The 14,887-nt window shown below is 37.1% G+C and overlaps 1 long non-coding RNA gene across 1 annotated transcript in view; it reads left to right on the top strand.

Annotated features, from left to right (window-relative positions):
- Positions 1 to 11,298, top strand: part of LOC129047524 (uncharacterized) — a 56,325-nt gene extending 45,027 nt beyond the window's left edge. Inside the window, exon 3 of the long non-coding RNA XR_008509262.2 lies at positions 10,396 to 11,298. This is a non-coding gene — a long non-coding RNA (uncharacterized LOC129047524). The remainder of the gene's footprint in view (positions 1 to 10,395) is intronic.
- The last annotated feature ends 3,589 nt before the right edge of the window (positions 11,299 to 14,887 follow it).

The following is a 14,887-nucleotide window of genomic DNA, read 5'->3' as shown; positions in this document are numbered from 1 at the left end:
TTACTTTGGCCAATGGATGTTTACGTTCTCAGGCCATCAATATGAGAAGAATATAATGTGGCTATCTCACTGGCCCAAAAAGGATGACAGATACGTAAGAGCCACTGATTGACCCTTATATTCAGAGTGTGAAGCAATCATCCCAGCCACCCTGCAAATTCATGAGTAAATATCTGTATATACACACACACACACATACATACATATATATGATACACACACACATATACTACCCCCCCACACACAAACACATACATATATATATATATGAATAAAATTTTTGGATGATAATGAGATTCTGTGGTTGTTTTTAAGAAGCAAGAGATAACTCATCCAAACTCTGATTCATACATTAAACACCTTAGGTACTACATTTTTTTCAGTGCGTTGAAAGGTAATTTGTGGTGTAAATAATTGAAAACTTCTCCAAAACATTTATGTTACATAACTGAAGCAATTCTACCAATATACTACTATAATATACAAGCATTATATAGTAGTATACAAGCACTACTGATAAATTAGATGCAAGCACAACAATTACAAATTATCATCAGATTGCTTTTATGTAACTGCCATATCGCCAGAACTCCAAGCCAATCAGTCATTTTGATGAGCTTGGAAGAACATTTTGATAATATACAAGACACAGATTTTACACAGTTGTATCCACTGTACATGAAATATTCTACTTTTTTATATGTTATTATTTTCCAAGTTTCTAAAGAGTTACATACATATTGCTTAACAGTATAACAATATATTCTAATTTTCTTGCCTTTTCAGTTTTCAGATGTTATATGTTTAAATTTCTTTCTGTCATGATTATAAATTGCAGATTGGTATATACCTTTTTAGTACTAACTTCTTTTCTATTGTTTGGAATTATTTCAAATGCAGGTTTTATTCTTTTTTTAAAAAAATATCTGTATTTTACCAGTGATTTTCTCTGTTCTCGTGCTTAAATTTAAACAAGTTACCTTCATTTTATTGATTTTCAAAAAGTACAGTTCAAGTATAATTTCTTATTTTTATCCATGACGATGAAATATAAAGTAAAATTTACATTTTCCTCAATTTTATTTGCATAATCTGTTTCTCTCTCTTCACTTTCTCTCTCCCATTCTCTCCCTCCCCCTCTCTAAACAAACACACACACACACACACACACACACACACACACAGCTGAGATTGACTCCAGATTTCATTTTAATATAAATTAGTTGACTCTCGTCTCATCCCATTGACTCCACAATGACTACCCTAAAGGAATCTCCACCAATTCTCCCCTGCTCAGGCTTAGAAAGAGTTCCAGGTTGACATGCTTGGAATGCCAGGCAAATGATAAATCATAACTGGGTTTATAAGAAAATTTCAACTGACTTCAGCAAAGCAGCCAACTAAAGAGTAATAAAGAGGGCCAAAAAGCTTGTTCATAGGCCTTTTTAGAATTGTTTCTTCTATCCTGAATTCTGCTATTTTGAGTCTTAGGATCAGGTGAACATAGAGGAAGCTAAGCCTTTCCTGGAGGCTTTTCTACCTGGTTGAGAGCAGATGTTAAATAAAGTCTCCGGTATTCCATTTTTCTATTAAATCACCAGAAACCTGAGTGTTATAGATGTAAATGATTGTGCAATAGCATCTGTCTGCAAAGCGATTCACTTATCTTCTGCCAACACTGGCTCTCTAGGGTTCAGCTTGAACAAGGCAGGAGTCCCAGACCCCAGACCACTGCCAGATGCTCCATGTGTGCTTCTCCAGAGCAACATGAGATGCAACCATAAGAGTGTAGCAATGGCTGTGAGACCATCATATCTTTTTCCTTTTGTGCCTCCCAGGCCTGGGCAGAATTTTCATATACAATTCTTTGTACAGATGATAGTTTTAAGGTAAGGTCTAAAGACATTTTCATGTGTGCTTCTCTTTTAAGTTTCTTGCTCACCTAGAGGGGAGGAATTTCTGTTGTCAGCATGGATTCAAAACTCTCCCACCAGATGAATTACACCCTAACCAAGCACAACCCACTGTTGATCACTCCATTTTATACCGCTTCAACATATAGATCTAAAATTTACATAAAATAAGAACATAACTATACAACTTGTGTATTCAAAATTAATGACTAAGAACTGGTCTCAAGTCAGAGAGAACTGACTTGTATATCCCTGTTCTTGCCTCCTAGCTACAGGCCCTTGGTCAAACTTCAGTATCCTTATTTTAAAATAAAACTGAGTTAAAATTAAAGACAGTATCTGGAATTGGAAGTACTCAAGAGAAACTGGCTATTATAATTGCATTTTTATTATTAATAGTTCAAAATAGTTACTTTTGGATATAATACACTTTTTTCAAATAACACTGTTTCTGAAAAAAAATTACATCACTTGATCAATTCCTCCTGAATAATTTTATAAGACTTGTGAAAATCAGATTAATAGTTTTCTTACATATACATTGAGATAGGCCATTGACATTATGTTCAGATCTTGTTATGCATTTGCCCAAATAAACTAACCCTCATATGTCAACTAATATTTTACCAAGAACAAATTAACATGGCAAAACAAACAGAGAAATAAAAAGTGGGTATCAGAAATTCAATGTATGTGGCAAATTATATTATTTTTAATTATTTACTGCCTTCCCTATAAAAAGATTATATGCTTCTCCCTCATGGCTACCAGCCTTGGTCATCTTACTTACTTTGGCAATAGAAATATGTAAGTGACATAAGCCACATCTAAGCAGACACTTGAAGAACCATCAGGTAATTTCATCATTGCTTTTTTCTTCTCTCTTCAAAAATGTTATGAAATTTCCCTTTCAATTCTGGAATTCTGAATGCAGGCTTGTGAAGTATAACTCTAGTCAATTTATAATTGGCAATTGTAGAGATACAGGCAACTAAACAGATTTATGTACAGGAATTAAATATTTATTATATGAAGCCAGTGATACTTAAGAATTGTTTGTTATACAACATAATCTTAAAAAGCTGACTAGTACAGAAACAATTGTCCAGGGTAATGTACTTCATGACAGGAATGCTAAACAGGGGAAATTTGTTTAAAGCCCACTTAAACCTCTAAATGAGAAAGAAACTTACTGGAAACTGGGAAAATGATGGCTCCTATTATGCAATAATAACTTGCTACCTGTAAATAACTTGGGAACATTCTGTTTGACTTAACTGCTATTATTTGCATTTGAAAAATTACTATTAAACGTGTGTGTAGATAGATAGATAGATAGATAGATAGATAGATAGATAGATAGATAAAGAAATCAGATAAGATAGACAGATGGCCCAATCGAAGGTTAACAAAAGAATGCCCGTATCTGTAACCTCTCAATTAAGGTTATGCCTATTAAAATGTTTCAGGTAGATAAAATTGTTCATAAAAAAGACTTGAAAGCTGTGAGTCTCCCATATAAACATAATAAGTTCAAGATACTTGTAAGTATATCTAGAGCGGTATAGAGATGTGTTTCAAGAAGGATTTTATATATGGCTTCCTGGAATAATATTTTTTAAATAGTTGTAATTCTAAAAAAGCCAAAAATCTGGATTAAAAGAGACTGACCATTTGAGGCTTAAAATGATCTTTGCTACCTCCTGATATTGTCATCAAAAAGTAGGATGAGAAATCTGTTAAGCCACTAAGGAAGGCAGTTTCTCCAATGCCTTGCTTAGATGTGGCTAAGAAAGACAACAGAAAAGGAAGAAACTTCTAATAAATGGGGTGAAGAGCCAAGCAGAAAAAGGGGCTAAGAAACTAATTTTAAGGATCAAAATCTAGATTTTTAAAAATTGATTTTGCTTTTAAAAAATCACCTTCTTACAGGAGGTATTCTCATTGTCTACCCAGTAAGATTTCAAAATTGCTATGGATCAGTGAATTCTCTATACTTCCAATTTGCTACCTTCTTAAATCGATATTACCTTGTTTATTTTATATGTAGCCCACAATCCTACAATTGTAGGTTCACACAAAGATATTTTTGTTAATGGGTCTCAAAGTTTCATCAGAATATGAGATACAAATTATTACAATACTCTCTGTTTAGGCCAGTTGCTTTGATTGAAAACAACTTTTGATGGATATTTTTTGTAGACAGTGATTTTTAAGTAAGATTAGAAAACACATTTTTGAAATTATTAAGGAAGATTGGGATAGTTTGTTATTATTGCCATTTGTTCACTGCCCTGTCTGTAAGAATATATTTTTCTACTGAAATGATATAAAGCTTCACCATTTCACTTATTTTTCACCAGTGAAATCAGCAGTAATGCAAGCCACATCCAAGCAGAAGCCTTTAGAGTCATTATATGGTTCTGTTTTTTGTTGTTGTTTTTTTTTCTCTTTTTTCTCTTCCATGGGAACATCATGTTCAAGATACTGACAGCTCCTTACACTGAATCAAACAATGGAAAAACTTGTGAAACAGAATTTCAGCCATCCAGAAGCCAACAGTAAGAGAATTACAGATGACCACAAAGATGATGATGTAACTTAAGTAAAAAAGAAAACTTGGGTGTGTGAAGCCACGGATGTGCTAGGATCATTTTTATCACAACCTAGCCTAACAAAAATTGATTAGTAATATGTATAAGGGGTATTGCATTTAATAAAATATTCATAGAAGAGCCATTTCAATTTTTCCAAAAGTGAAAAAGAATATTGCCTAATAATGGTGAATTCTAGTGAGTGTAGTAGATATCTTTTACTTGTGAATTACTAATAGATAATAGTATTTCATTTATGTATTACTAATATATAATAGCATTATATATTTTGAACAGCCTCCTTATATTTTAATCATTTTCCATGTTAGAATCCTTCTTCTCTGGGATAGAATTCAGAATGTACCCTTTCAGTGCAGATGCAGACATGTGACCTATGTCCTGCAAATCAGACACAACCATATAAGACTTGAATTTGAAATGGAGCAATAACCTACAGAAGCTTCATTCAGGGTACCTGATCTGTATCAGACTTGGAAGAGAAACACTTGGTGCTTCAGAAATGGTAGTTAGTAGGATGCTCTGCATTCTTTCCTGAGTGTAAGGAGCTAGGCAGCCGTGTCCCTGAGGAGATCCTCCCATGCGGTCCTACACTGTGCCTGGTTTCAAAGCTTCAGAGTCCATCTCTCTTGTACCTTTCAAATGGACTTTAATGAATTAGTTTAAAAAAAATTAAACAAGCCAGAGAGAACTCTGTTGTTTAAAAGTAGGTATCCAAACAAACATATATGTGAACAGAAAAATACTGTATTTGGCTACAATTTGTACACAAGTGGAGAATGATTCATATTTCTAATGTAAATCAAAGCCTCCTGGAACATAACACTCTCCACCACCATCAAAGGTACAAATTCAAGGAGAGGAACTTCATCACGAAATTGGATAGCCTTAATTTCTTGACTATTTCTGGAAAGTGCTGCTACACATACTTATAGTTTCTTGGTTCCCACATCTATTTTCTTAACTTGCATTCAATCTCTCCAATCTTAAGCCCTCATCACCACTTCCAAGCACTAATGCAATGATTTTCCCTGCCTCTAATTTCTTAACAATTGGATCCAACATTCACATTGCTGCCAGGACAGATCCTTTTCCTACACAACTCAAGAACTACCCATGGACTATAGGAAAAACCTGCCACAGTATATTCCCAATGTACTTTTCTAGCCCCCTCAACAAAATCATCTCATGCTTCCTGAACTTCGGCCACAGGAGACTTGACCTCTGAAAAATGTCCTCAATGGCAACTTATATCAAAAATCTTTGTTCAGCCCACCCACAGAAATGTCTCCCACCTGCTCAATGCCTCTAACACCTGCACATATGAAAAATTGGAGAATTAAAAAGAAACTGTTATCCTTCAAAGGAAACTCAAATTCTACTCAGTAGGAAGGTTTCTCTGATCACTCTTAGGAAATTCATCACTCCTAAAGCACTGTGTACCTCTCTAAGAGTGTCTATTTCTCTTTGCTTGTACTGTTGTATGTGTTTGCAGGTCTCCACATCCACATTACATTGTAATTGTAAACTCCTGTCAAGCAGGAGTCATGACTGAACATCTGTAAATCCAGAGCAGCAGTAATATCTTTGTCTCTATTATACTCCAAGGGTGTGCACAATAAAATAAAATGGCTCTGAATAGAGTAGAACAGATTATACGAAACAGGACATGCATTTCCTTAAATGCTTTTCTCTGACTAAGCCACAATAGCAGTAACAAATTTTGTTTTCAGTGTGAGAGAGAAGTTTATAAAAAAAGAATTAAAAATGTGCTTGGGAAAGATTAGATTATTGTGATGCCTTCAAAGGGGAAAGGACTCTTTTTCTGTGCATGTTTAGACTTAGACCATTAAATGGCCTTGAATGTTTGGAAACAGGAAGGGAGCAGAGACCAGCTTTCTCCTTAAGTGTGGTCCCATCAATGTTTGATTATGGATTTAACTATTTGCATCATCCTAAAATTATAATAAACTCTCCTACACAATGTTACCTCATATAGGCTGTCCAGCAAAAATAGGCTCATACCAGCACTTGTTTCAATTGGGAGGAAATAATGACATAATGGATTCTAGTTACTCAGTGAATTTGAATCATGCAAGGACAGACATATGAGTCTGGGTGGAATAAAGTGGATAATAGTGTGATTACACACTTGACATCTTTGCTCCACGTAACAACTTCCCTTGACCTCTTCAAACAAAATTAATTTGTTTGAAACTAAAATTCAGCTGTACATTGTTTATTTGATGTAAACATTACTCAACTCTAGTGATTAGCAAAGGAATTAGAACACAATAGGTAAGCAATAAAAGCTATTCAATATGGGTATTCAGTAAAATATAGATATTCAATGTAAGTATTCAATAAAAGTTTGTTAAACTTTATTGAACTGAAAATTAATTAATGCCTCATCAATTTCCCACTACCCTGCAAGAGAAGAAAATAATAATTGGCTGCTTTGGCTATTCTATAAGTGTAATGATCTTCAACTGCCTCCTCACATTCCCAAGCCAAACTTTATGTTTTTCTGATGTCAAACATACCTAATTTGTCTTAGTCAGCCAATCATCTGGCTTCACTCAAGGTGTTAATTAATTGGCTAACCATTTGACTGATATATAGGCATGGTCATTGTTCCCTACTATTAACCCTTTTTTAAAAAAAAGTCTTCAACTTTGGGCTTCCCAGTCATGTGAGGATATATATATCCTCAATACATTTTGAACTCTATCCTTTCCAAATCAATCAGCTTACAAGTCCTTGATTTCTGTAGTGCTGAAATATTAAACCACCCTTAAATTAAACAGGGAAATTAAATGTCCAGAATGAAGAACAAGTTGGAGAAGTCTTCAGAGTCTTATAATGCAAGCCATTGTTCTTTATACTAAAATCAAATGCAATGGAGAAGAAACGGTAAGGTCTCAGGAACTTCTTTTTCCATAGCAGGAGAAAGAAGATATTAATGGTGTATCTCAGTCTGAAAGAAATTAATATCCCTTAGGGGCAATAGACTTTTTCATGAACTTCATTTGTAATTCATCTGCTTGGCCAAATCAAAATGTAACATAGGGGAACATTCAAATAAAAGGATTATAAGCATTTGGAGAATAAAAAGAGACATTGAAAGAATGAGGATTAATATAGGAAAGGATGAAGAAGATGGTAATTTAATAAAACAGCTGTTCCATCTTTTTTTTCCTATTCTTAAACATGAGAATGCATACTTCTGCAAAACAGAAAAATTAATGCTTTCCCTACAGTAAAACATAATCTTTCTATGCTTGCAGTTACCCAAAAATAACAAGTAGCAATTCATGTGCTTCATTAATTTTTAGATCCTAAAAGAGGTTAATTTTCATAAGTATATTCATCCTTTATTAGTTACTATAAAAATAGACCCACATATAATAGAAATGGGGAAAAACTTCCAACTATTCTTCATAATTATACATGAATATTAATTTTTCCGGTCTGCATAAAATAGGATTCTGCTATAACTGACCACCAAGGGATAATGTTGTGCCTATTCATATAACAAAACAGAACAGTGATTCAGTAGAAATCACAACCAACAGTTTATTGTGCTCAAATCTTCATGTCTTTGCTGGAGTTTTTGTTGCATTTTGCTGATAATTACTAAAGAACACTGCATTTCTAGTAATTTTTTTCAATTACAAAAAAGAAAAACAAAAAACGTAATCTCTGTACTTAAAGATGAGGTGAGTATCTAAGGCATCTTTGCTGTTTACAACTTCTCTGCCTCAGAATTTCTTACATTATATCATTCAAAAAGGGTCACATTTTGAAATCATTATATTATCTGAAAAGAAGAGCTAACTAGGTAGTAAATCCAGATATAATTATTATCAATTCATGAATGCAGAAACCTGACACTTAGAAAAGTTACATGAGATAAGTAGCCCTAATCTTGTCACCATATTCTCAGTTATCTACAAAGATATCAGGTAATTTCGGTATTTGGGATACAGGTAAAAGAAGTTCCTTGTTTCTTTACATTTACTATTGAAGAATAAAGTTAAAGAACCACAAAATGTATTGTTAAAAGGGATTTTAAAGATCATCTCATCCAACTTCTTCAGTGTACACATGAAGAAATCAAGGCCCAGAAAAGAGAACTGGTCTACACAACATTGCAGGGTTGTCCATCTACATATCAAGGATTCAAATCCAGTTATTTAAGTCTGCAACCACTGGACTAGACCGCCTCTCACTCACTCAAATCAGCAATCATGATGACAAGAACATTAAGGTCATGTTTCCATGTGTCAATTCCCTGTAATCACACTGGACTTTTTAATCAAAAGCCTTTTCTCCCAAATTCCTTTTTTGAACAATGTACAAAGCAAACAGTGAAATCAAAAGAGAAGACCAATTAAATCAGTTACCTCCAATCATCTATTCAGGATTCGCCAAGTGACAACCAAGAGCTATGCTGGCCTCATCTTTTGTCTCATCCTCAAACCCTCTGGGAAGTCTCTCTGGCCTACTAGTTGAGCCAGCAGCCTGTTAGCATTCTACAGTGGAGGATGTATTAGGTTGGTGCAAAAGTAGTTGTGGTTTTGGCTATTACTTTTAATGAACATTGGCTGGGAATATGGATTGTTTGTGCTCACCTGTTTAACCTCCTCACAGTTGTCCTCTGTCTAAATCTGAGGTTTTCACGGGCCCTTCATTTTATTCAGACCTGTTATATCACTAAGACAAAAAGCTTCAGAAACACATGAGCATAAACACTCCCATCCGCCATCCTGCTGTCTGTCCTACTAGACAGTTCTACCTGCTCCAAGAATGGGGTTTGCCTTGGTCATTTTGTTTCCCCATCACCTACAACTATGGCTGACACTATCACTACACAATATTTGTCTAAAAAATGAATCTGTTGGAAAGATGTCATGAATTATGAGTCAAACACCAATCTTAACTCTTTTCGTAAAATGACTCTGGCCCCAGATCTCTCTTCAGTGTAACAAAACACAATGCCTTTTTATTTAAGTGGGGGAGGGTAGAGGAATGGAAGAAAGGAAACTAACTTTTATGAAATTCCTCCTATGTGCTAGATGTTGTACATTGTGCTCCACATGTATTATGTATCTATTCCTCACAAGGCAACTGTTATTATCCCCAAATTATAGATGAGAAAACAGAAGAGATTGTTAACATATCTGTAGCATTTAACAGAATAAAATCAGTGAAGTTTCAATGGAGACAGCAAAATAAACAGATACAACATTCAAAGGGCCAGAGCAAAATGCAAACTTCCAACATAAGTGTTCTAGGCTGGCTTCTCAAACTGTGGCCCCTGAACCAGCGATGCCTGGCACAATTTGAGTATATAAAAGTTCAAGAGAGTGAAGAGAGAGAGTTTGAATAGAGTAGCTGCCAGCTCTGAATTATGTGGGTGCCACCGTTTCACCTTTGGCCAAACCTGAGAACCCTTGCTAGGTCTCCGTGTAGAGTTTCAGATAAGTCTATGAGTGTTTGGTAAGGATGGGAGGCTGAGATCTGACTGTTGCCTGGAAGCATGGAGGGAAGGATAGCGGGCGGGCAAGCTGCATTGCCAGCTGAACTTTGGTCAGGTGCATTTAGCATTACGAGATATACCTAATGTTAAATGATGAGTTAATGGGTGCAGCACACCAACATAGCACACGTATACATAGGTAACAAACCTGCACATTGTGCACATGTACCCTAAAACTTAAAGTATAATAAAACAAAAAAAGAAAGAAATTACACTTCCCTCTAAAGAGGTGCTATAAAGATGATGCATGCTTTCCAGAGACCAGTTTTGTGGGCCTTAAGAGAGAGAAAGCTGACCTGGAGCCTTTTTTTTTTTTTTTTTTTTAAAGTTCTGCACAGGAGAGTCTCCTAGGAGTATTGCGTTTGCAAAAGTGAAAGTAACTGTGGCAGGATCTCCTGAAGAATCAGGGAATGAAAGGAAGCAACCCTCCAAGGAACACAGCCTTCAGGATGGAGAAGCTGCAGCCAGAAGCCTTCAGAAGTGATATAGAAAAGTTTACAAAAGCACAAAGAGAGAGAGCAAGAAAGAGAGAGAGAGAGAGAGAGAGAGAGGGAGAGAGTGCCACCCACATGTTCACAAGGCCAGAGAAGACAAGGTCATGTTCTTGAAAACACCTTTGCAAAAATTGTAACAGGAAATTGTGACAGTGAAAGAGATCTGACCTGACTCCATCTTGCTTCTAACTTCTAAGCTGTCATTCCTGGGTGCAGGCTGAAATTTCTTCCTAACCTTGGGCAGAAATTTAGTTTGTAGTTTAACTTTGAAAAAAAAAAATGACAATAACCCTTTCCCAAAATAAACCCCTTTCTTCCCTGGGACCAGTCTGCCTTTGTAGGACTAAGAAATTAGCTACAAGTTTAGAAATTATGTTTAGGAGCCATACAGCCTCCGGCTGCAAGACTCTGAACAAATGGCTCCTGGGAATAACTGTGCTGTTGTAAAACCTAAGATCAGTGCTTGAGATATTTTGCAGACCCTGCATCCCAATGCACCAGCTGACCCCACCCAGACAAGTAATCTGGCTCGATTAGTTCTGCAATCCCACCCAGGAACAAAAGACACTAAGAAAAACTCACTTCGACCCTCTGTGATTTCATCCCCAACCCAACCAATCATCACTTCCCACTTCCCATGCCCCCACCTGCCAAATTATCATTAAAAACCCCAATCCCTCAGTTTTCTGGGAGATTGATTATTTGAGTAATAATAAAACTCCACCTGACTCTGCGTGAATTACTGTTTCTCTGTTGTAATTCCCCTGTCTTGATAAATCAGCCCTGTCTAGGCAGCGGGCAAGGTGAACCTGTTGGGCGGTTACATTCTGACAGCATCGATTCAAGATTTAATTCTCTTTCTTTTCTCCTCCTCCTTTCCCCATTGTTCTTATTTAGATGGACTTGTCAGTGGAGCGCAGGTAGAAAAGACAGAGCAGCTGCACACTGATGGCAAGTTGCCAGACACAAGTGGGCTCTAGTTTGAAGGAGGGATTTTTTAAATTATTTTCTGGGCTTAAAAATATATATCTTGAAATTGAACTCTGTTTACACTTTTTTCAAATTTTATTTTTCCGTAAGTTATTGGGGTACAGGTGGTATTTGATTACATAAGTTCTTTAGCGGTGATTTGTGAGATCCTGGTGCACCCATCACTGGAACAGTATATACCACACCATATATGTTGTCTTTTATCCCTCACCCCCCTCCCATAAGAATGATACAATGTTCATACTTTGAAGTGATATTAGAACATTCCAGATGACTTGCAAGTTGTGAATTTTGTCTTTTTCCCTTTTGGTTTCGGGAGCAAAGTCATAACATCCTTCTCTGTCATAATGCTGGTGCCATGTGGATTGTTAATGCCACAATTCAACCTTAAATACCAAGATGCTCCAGAGACCCCTGGGACCATCTAAACACACCTAAGCCCAGCCGGGCTCCTATCACCTGCCAATTATTTCCTATAATGTGGGAAGATTTAGAAGCCAGTATCTAAGGGAAGAGGGTAGATAACTCAAGATAAAGTGGTATGATAAGGAGGGAAACTGCTCCCTCCAAAATAAATAAGGGAAATAAAATTGCCTGGCATCAAGAGCCAAGGAAGTACCCCAACACAAAAATGCAGCACCCTGGAGTCAGGCTTCAGGTGCTTCTCAGCTGAGAGGAAAAAAGAAATAGCAAGATGTCTAAGTGTATGAAAAACATTTTGGTAGCTAAATTACTTAGGTACTGACATATTTGAAAAAGAAACACTATGACCTTATTCTAAGGTCATGACATTGGTAATTCTCCAAACCAACAGGCTAGAAGTATACCAAGGGTCACTTGAGACCCCACATGTGTGTTCTATGTGCCTGATACATGTTAGATAGTTGATATTTGTTGAGTAGATAGATGAATAGGTCTAAATCTGTCAATTACCATAGTAATATTACCTTCCACTGCAATATAAGTATAACGTCTAGTTGTTTTTTATTTTTTGTTTGTTTTTGAGACGGGGTTTCGCTCCTGTTGCCCAGGCTGGAGTGCAATGGCACGATCTCAGCTCACTGCAACCTCCATCTCCTGGGTTCAAGTGATTCTCCTGCCTCAGCCTCCCAAGTAGCTGGGATTATAGCCCATGTGCCACCACGCCCGGCTAATTTTGTATTTTTAGTAGAGAAGGGGTTTCTCCATGTTGGTCAGGCTGGTCTCGAACTCCCGACCTCAGATGATCCGCCCACCTCAGTTTCCCAAAGTGCTGGGATTACAGGCATGAGCCACCGCGCCTAGTTTTTTTTTTCTTTTTTGCTTTATTGTTCCTGTTCTTATTTTTCATAGCTTAAAAGACAAAAGACCATGCTTAAAGTGGCCTTAAAATCCTCGGCCTTGAAACAAAAGAAGAAAATGCCATACCAGCAATAGACTGAGAAATAAGAAAACAGTTGGGCATGAGAAAATTAAACTTCCAGAATGCTGATCAAACTTTCCTTGCAAATAATAAGTAGAGGAAAGACTGGAAGAAATGAAAGCATGGAGGCTATGAGAACTTCCCCTCAGATCCCCAATGGAAAGGAACTAGTGAGTTAGCCGCCCCAGCAGCAAGGCTCTGAAGCCCTTCAGAGACCTTGCACAGGCTGCTTCTAGCCTCAGCTGAGCAGCAGGAAAATGAAGGAAGGCCCATTCTTGGAGGCTGTGGAACTCTAGGGCAAACCACTCTCTCTAGGACTTCCCTTTAGCCTTGCTGAGCTTTCTTAGAATTGCATCACTGCCTTAGATTCCTCCTCATAGTTGCCCCCAGCTTCCCCTCTCCTTCCTTTAAGGGCATTTGTCCTAATAAGGCTCTTTCAAGTCTGATCCTGAGTTAGCAACTGTCTCTCTGAGGAGCCAGGGTATGTGAGGGTGTGTGTACCTAGTCTACCCATTCACTAAGCAACAGCCCATGGTTTCCCTGCAAGAAGGAGACCCGGGAACGGTGGCTCACGCCTGTAACCCCAGCACTTTGGGAGACCAAAGCGAGTAGATCACCTGAGGTCAGGAGTTCAAGACTAGCCTAACCAATATGGTGAAACCCCATCTCTACTAAAACTACAAAAATTAGACAGGTGTGGTGGCGTGCGCTTGTAGTCCCAGCTACTTGGGGGGCTGAGACAGGAGAATTGTTTGAACCCGGGAGGCGGATGTTAAAGTGAGATGAGATCATGCCATTGCACTCCAGCCCGGGCGACAGAGTGAGACTCCATCTCAAAAAAAAAAAAAAAAAAAAAAAAAGAGACCCAGCGTGACACAATATTTTAGAAAAACAAATCCATGTTTTTTCATGTTAAATTCAGGATTTTTAAATATTGGTTCAAATTTTTCTTAAATATGATATTCAAGCCAAGCAATACTCCTGCCATCTAGAGTCTCCCACAGACAGCCAGCTTGCAGCCTCCACTCCATAGTGTAATTATCCATGCAGAGTTTTTAACCAACTCTACTAGGATTTGCCTTATTCTCCTTTTCACTGTTCTCCTAGGCAGGAACTCTCACAAAACCTCGAACTGAGGATGGGTGAGGAGACTTCTCAGTATTTAGAGAACACCCGAGACACAGATATGGCCCAAAGATGGATGTAGCAAGTTCTCAGAATAGATGCTTGGAGAGCCCAGTTGCCTTTAAACCAAAAGAAACAGAGTGAATACCCATTTTTTTCTCCCCGAGTTCAAAGACACAGTTTAGACAGTCTTGCCTCTATCAGGTGCTATGTCTGACCTAGTGTTTAAATGTACTTTCAGTTGGCCTTTGAAATTTGAGAAGGTCGTATAGTACATTTGCCATAAAGTCTTTGCTTAACGTGAAAAACAAGTCTTTAATGGCAGCCCAATATCCTTGGGACAGCTGCTGTAAGCTTTTTCAGTAAATCACTGCTGCTTATGAGTTTAAATTTTATTATGGTCCAGTTAGTCCTCATCAGTATGAGAAAGTATGATTTATTTGGTTTTCAAATTTACAGTTTCTGTCTTACTAGAAGACAAAATCATTATTTTATTTGCCCTCCACACAAGGTCAGTAATTGGAACTCCCCAAATACACATTCGTTTTAGTTGTTCAGAGAAAGTTACAAAACATAATTAAAATGGATTCCTTAGACCACATTTGTGGTGAGACTGCAATGACGGACCTGAGTGAATGAAATTCCCTCTCACTCTCCAAGCTCTGAAACATCCTCTGGTTTCTGCAGTGTATTCTTCAGAGACAATTGAACCCTAAGGAATATAAGCACAGGCCATGTCGTTTTAATCCATAGTAAGAGTCTCACATTGTCTAATTCTTTCCTGCTTTACGTAACACTGTTGAACTTCA

This window comes from Pongo abelii, chromosome 7 (genome assembly GCF_028885655.2).
Source record: "Pongo abelii isolate AG06213 chromosome 7, NHGRI_mPonAbe1-v2.0_pri, whole genome shotgun sequence".
NCBI lineage: Eukaryota > Metazoa > Chordata > Mammalia > Primates > Hominidae > Pongo > Pongo abelii.
This window is presented reverse-complemented; position numbering and strand designations above follow the sequence as displayed.